This window comes from Lepisma saccharinum, chromosome 19 (genome assembly GCF_977018435.1).
Source record: "Lepisma saccharinum chromosome 19, izLepSacc3.1, whole genome shotgun sequence".
NCBI lineage: Eukaryota > Metazoa > Arthropoda > Insecta > Zygentoma > Lepismatidae > Lepisma > Lepisma saccharinum.
Window position 1 is genome coordinate 34,564,540 of NC_139247.1, and position 6,831 is coordinate 34,571,370.

Sequence of the window (6,831 nt, forward strand, 5' to 3'; positions counted from 1 at the left end):
CCAGCCAATGACGTGTTTCTCCACGCAAGTTGGCTTATGACTGGCAACACTCGCATGCTGACCAGTTTCAAGGAGAAATACGACAGGACAAGTTTGCGTGTTCGCTAACAGCACGCACCTGCAAATCCTTCCGTAAGTGTGCTTGCTAAGAGCACGTGTTCAATATGAGCACGTTCGCTAATAGCACGGCACCATTATACCGGCCTGTTTTTGTGTGTGGAACATGGGTATCTAAGAGGGGAGACAAAGTTGCCGTTACACTGAGGCTCTGGATGGTCCACATTTTAATGTGTTCCAACTCCATCAGCTTGGCATCCCACAAGCATCGTCAGAACATACAGATCAAATCACAGTGCTTATTACATACCAAATGCGTTGGAGCGCTATTGCTGGAACTTTACCACTTTCTGTCGTCTCTCCACTTCATCGTAAGCAAGCTAATTGGTTAGGTGCAGTAACGCAGTGCTGCGTAACGTGAGCGTTTCGGTGAACGATCGCCTTTGGTGTGAACAATCTCGTGAACTACAGTTCGTATGAGTGCTAGTTTACAGTCCTTATAATTAGAGCTCGAATTTGTATGTTATTTGTAGCTCATGTGATGCCATATTTTCTAATCAGTGAGATGTTCAGTGCTTACGGTCACCTAAAATTGACTGCCAACTCGACAGACAGGCTGGATAAAAAGAGAACAGTTACCGAAAGATGCTGGAGTGTCTCCCCCCTGTTTTCTGATTATATATTTTCGTTTTTAGGTTTAGAAAAGGCACCTAGAAACTTGGGATCGATGGACAAGAAAGCTACTTTCCTGTAGATGGCGAGTTACACAATATGTTTCCTTGCACAAAAGTAGCTATGTTTTTTCACTCGATTGTTCTTTCTGTAGATGCTTCCTTTTGCATTTTGTTTCGAAAGTTACAAAGAGTTCTTACATATTTACATATTCTGCAATAATTGGCGATGTGAAAAGTAATTAATAGTTGACAAACTTGGTTTCTTAAATATGTACGCGTTCCTGTGCTTTTTTGAGTTTATAAATTTGATAGAAATTTTAATTTGAACAACGTATGTCCTGAAAATTATCTAGCAGAATACTTCAAATTGCTTGGATACTCGATTATTATCAATATTACATATTATTTGATCAAATATATTTAGCTACGTGTCATTTTGATAATACATATTTACGTACATATTTTATCAGTGATTGTTACATATTTATGTACATATTTTGTACTTTGATATTACATAAACATCCGGGCTTTACTTATAATGGTCGACCGCCTTCTGCCATCTGAGAGATTTGTATCCAGTGAGAATTCGAACAAAGACGATTTGCTTGATGCACACAGTATGTAAAACTTTAAGAAGGCATCCGATCCGTGGAGAGATAGTTGGTAGTAGCAGGAAACAGATCAGATCCCAACCTCCTGCGTGTCAAGTTGGTGCATTCTCTTAATAGCAAATTTTCAAGTAGAACTAAGCTCTTGAGATCGTATATTCTGTAATTTGCACAAAATAGCTCGATTCTGACTTTGACAAAGATAAGAGTAAGATGAGCAATTTATATTTATTTCTCTCTTCTAAATATTGACAAAAGAACAAAATGGTTGATTGATTTGGTGTTATATGTCCATTTTTTGCACATCGAGGCTAATCGGGACTGGGCCTGCAGTTTAAAGTGGGATCCAAACTACTATGCCTCCTCCAGGTATCGAACCAGGGACCCCTTGAACACAAGACGACGACGCTACCACAGCGCCATCGGGGAGGACTAAAGAGCATATTGGAAATATAGTTCGTTGTTGCAGGAAACAGATCAGACCCCAAATCTCCTGCGTTCCACAAAAGCAAGGACATCACACACGATAGTATTTGCGGTCTGTTGACAGCTAAAACCGGATAGAGCTGCGCAAAAGTCGAATACCACCATAAATTTACTTGGTCCATTCAGTGAGTTGACTGAGGGCACTTTGAACCTATCAAAGAGGTCGCTGGTGTTCTGGTCATGGGCAAGTTTCAGTACAGGTATCTTTAGCTTCTAGTTCAAATCCTAATCATCTCGTAATTGCCTGCCATGCCCACCTCCATAGCCTCGAGATTTCGATGTGGGAATGGGTGATTGTTTTGTGGTGCCCTCTTTGGTCCTTCCGATTAGAAACTTTCTAATCTGTTCAGAGTCCCACGGGATTACAGGTTAACCACGAAACTGATTAGAGCCGTTGACTCCCGGATAAAGGCGACAGCACTGGCATAAGAGGTGCTGTAGGCTACCGTGAAGATGATGCTTGTGACATTGCTGGAACCTTCACTAAAGAATAAGTTGAAGATTCCATGGCATATGTATCCTGACGAACATGTGGTCAGCGGAGCCACAGTTGGCTAATTCATCTCGTATATCTGTACACTTTTTGTAAAGTTTCCAGAAACTAATTTTGATCACTTCTAGTACACGCAAGAAGTGTATACGTTTAAAAAAAATGTCCTAAAAGTGTTCTAAAACCGTTCACAATTCGAATGTGTTCCAAAGTGTACAAAAGTGTTCCCAAGAAACAACGTTTGGTCACTTTGAGGACACTTTCCGTTTGATGATTGATTGATTGAGTTCTAAGTCCACTTTATGCACAGTAAGGCTAATTTGGGACTGGACCTATAGTTGAAAGTGGGATCCGAACCACCATGTGTCTTCACCGGGTATCGAACCCGGGACCCCTTGATTACAAGGCGGCGACGATACCACTGGGCCACCGGGGAGGCCCATTTTCCGTTTGAGAAGCACGTTTTGAACACTTGCAATACACTTTTAGGACACATTGAAAACACTTTTTGCTCACAATGAGGCATTGCAATCAACAACTTTCTCAGTCTGCAAAAGATATATCTTATTTCACCTTTGTTACTGGTCATCGCACATTTTCGTAATTGCCAAGATTGCCAATAATTCCCAAAAAATGAGTCATCGTTCATTTCAGACGAAGTGTAACAAAAGTGTACTGACTTACTGTTTTAGAAGTATGCAAAAAGTGTTATAAATGTGTATCAAAGATCCAATGTGTTTCAAAAGTATACAGCAAGTGTACTTAAAATGGTTTCCATTGGGTCGTCACATCTGGTACACTTGTAGTGCACTTTCAGTACATATTTTCTACACATTGTGTAGAAGAAAGTGAACCATAAGTGTTCAAAAAAGTGCATTTTTTAACAGTGTACAGTATCTCATTGTGAGCAATAAGTGTTTTCATTGTGTTCTAAAAGTACTTTGCAAGTGTTCAAAAAGTAATTCACAAACAGACAGTGTCATAAAAGTGATCAAAAATTGTTTCTTGGGAACACTGAACTGTGAACGCTCTTAGAATACCTTTAGGACATATTTTTTAAAGGTATACACGTTTTACGTGTATTAGAAGTGATCAAAAGTAGTCTCTAGAAAGTATACAAAGACTGTCCCTTTTTTATAGTGTTAACCTTTATTGTTGTCTTCCTTGAAGGGTAATCCTTGGCGCTTATAGCACAGCAGAACGTCGATGGCACGTTGGTTGCACATTGTGAAGACACATTTGAAGAACTGGAGCATGTCTGCATGTCTCTACAACCCATCCTCTTATATGGATCTCTTTTAGCCTTGTACACATACACACAACTCGAAAACATATTGTCACAAAACCACACAATATGTCTAACTTTTCTCCCTTTTAGGATGTCGCATCTGCTTTTACCCTCACTAATCCATTCCACTCTCAAGTTCAAGTTCTCAACAGTCACTAATGAAAAAACCGCATCGTGGTACCTTCTTTGTCCACTTTATGCACAGTAAGGCTAATCGGGACTGGACCTACAGTTTAAAGTGGGATCCGAACCACTTGTGCCTCCACTGGGTATCGAACTCGGGACCCCTTGATTACAAGGCAAAGACGCTACCACTGCGCCATGGGGACGATATAGTATTTTTCGGAAATCTACAGGATGGCGCGCGGGAGTGGGAGATTTTGATAATGCCGTAATGCACAGTAATAATATCTATATTGTTACATAATTCCGGATATAAAAAGGTACAGTGGTGGAAAATAGTTCTTCCCCAAAAAACTTTAATGGCAGTAAATAATGCCGGAAAGGTAGGCAACACACATTGCACCTTTAGGTGATCGGGTGATTCTGTCTGTCTCAAGGAGCAACTCGTCTTTCATGCAATAGCCAACAGACAGGAAATGCAGGAAAGTCACGTGACATCAGGTGGAATGCTGTTCGTCATAAAATCGCCTTTTCTAAAGCCAGGTCGCAGAACCGACAAGAGTTATAGCCTATGTCCGAAAATGATTCCCCTAAAACCGTTGAACGAAACGCTAAAATAATTCTTGCCTTAATTACAAAGGCTACTATACTATATGTGCCGCGGTAGCTCGGTCGTTAGGGAGTTTGATTACCATGCGAGAGATCTGAGTTCGATCTCTGACTGGGGAGAATTGGAATTTTGTCCACCTGTTCAAAGGGCTCCGGCGCCCACCCAGCGTCGTATAAAGTGGGTACCTCTAGGAAACTTGGGGGAGGGGGTAAAGGCGGCCAGGGGCAATGGTGCTGATCACATTATCTCCACCTTCGGCCTTAACAAGAAAGTGTGGGACCCTAACTCCGCACGCCCTACACGCCTTCATGGCTTGCTGCAAAGCACAAGGTAGCACTTTGCTTTTTCATTTACTATATGTCCCGATTTTGTCGGAACAGAACTTTCTAATTTCTACGTGGACTTTCTTCCAAGTTCCGTAGGGATGTGAATAGGCTCCAGTTTTTCTTGATACAATTCATTCATGTTATATTTCGTTATAAAAACCACGGCCGATATCCTGTGTGTGTGTGTGGGGGGGGGGGCTATAATTCAAACATGTGAGGTGATACTTTTCTCACTACTCCTTTCTCCGATTATTCGTATCAGAAACAAATCTTAATTCCACACACTGAAAATGTAGCATTTCCTACATCTTAGCATGCAAATATCTAGCAGCAAAGTAATGTGTAGGCACATAGTGGTTCGGATACCACTTTAAACTGTAGGTGCATTCCCGATTAGTCTTACTGTGCATAAAGTGGACTTAAGACACCAACTCAATCAACCAACACAATCCCGTAATCGTCCAGATTATCGAAACCAGAAGCTTCGTCGCGAATAACATAAGCAGGAAGACCATGTGAAATTACCGAACAGAAACACAACCTAGAACGGCTAGATTAGATTAAATCGACGCGTTCTGAAATGAAGAAGAATACGAAAGTTGAGTCGATACACACACACACTTTTCCTCCCCTCAATGGTAAGAAAACTTTCTTGCAGAGAAGCCTTCACGAAGGCCTTCAAGGCCACGACGAGAAAGTGTTTTACATGCAATGACGGGACCAAAACACAGGTCTAGTTTGATATGAAAGCTGTGTTCCTCCTTATTTCGTACGTCATTGATAACAAGAACACGTGGCCTCGTCTGCTAACCCTAGTTTCGTAGAGCAGACGCCTGTTTGCCACCCTTTGGTTCAGTGACCTTCGCTCGTAGTTAGCAAGAGTGAATGACTCACCAGATACCTGTTGCCTGTGAGCTTATACAAGAATAGATTTCGTTAGCTTCTGTAAGTATTGTTTCATCTGCAGTTATATCATTTAACGTTCGAATTGTTTCCTAATGGTTACGTTACTTATAAATTAGTTCTCGAGAGTGAGCTTTCTATCTATTTGTATGTGGGGGGGGGTATACAGCCTGCATGTATTATTTTTTTCCTGAAACAAGAAGAAATTCCAAGACAAAAAAAGAGTCGTAAAAGAGTAGTTAACAAAAAAGAAAGAAGAAAACGAAAATGTAAATGTTTAAATAAATTATTGTATAGATCGAGTGAATAATATTTTCTCACGAGGCCTCCTCGATGACGTAATTATAACGTCGTCACCTTATAATCAAGGGATCCCGGGTTCGATACACGGTGGATGCACGTAGTAGTTCGTATGCCATTTTAAACTGAAGGTCCAGTCCAGATTAGCTTATCTGTGCAGAAAAACTAAAAAAAGAAATTGTCACAGTGTAAGAAAATTTCATGTTCAACCACATACAAAAGGGAATAATTTATTCCATGTTGGAGTTCACATTTATAGCATCTAACCAACACAATTATGGATCGCAACGTATTTTCTCAGATCCATTTTAATTATACGTGCATGATAAAATAACAGAAATTGAGGAAAGAGAAAGCCAAGCGAAACACAGATGCCTTCTCCAAAATTTCAAAATCTCGTTACGTAAGGTTCTGGGTTGAAGTCCCGGGCACTCTCTTGTTCTTGCCCTTTTATCTGCTCTACTGTATTTCATCATAAATCGTTGTTATGGTTTACCTACAGGGGAGGAATAATGAAAATAATTGCCAATACAAAGCCAATAACGAACAGAACAACAACTCAATTAGGGAGATGTCAAGAAACAAACAAGACTTGACAGTGTCTCCGTCTCTCGGTTTCTCAAATTGAAAATTGCTTTCCCGTTCTCGGTCTCGGCTAGTTAAATATAGAAATCGAAAAAGGGGAAGATACATATATTTCATATATCCCGGTTTTATAGGATATTTCGTGAGAGATGAAATAAGTACTCTTCGATCATGTTTATTTTTATTAGTTTTGTTACGTAACATCACTTTTCTTTCTAGTCGCGGACGAGTGACCATTACGTGAAATTAATGACGAAATACTCAAATACCTGTGACAAGGACGGTACTCAAATCTGGGAACTTTGGTGACGAGATCGAAGGTTGACCACTTAATGAGCTTGCCCACCGAGTCTGCTTAATGTAGCGTGTCAGGTAATTCGA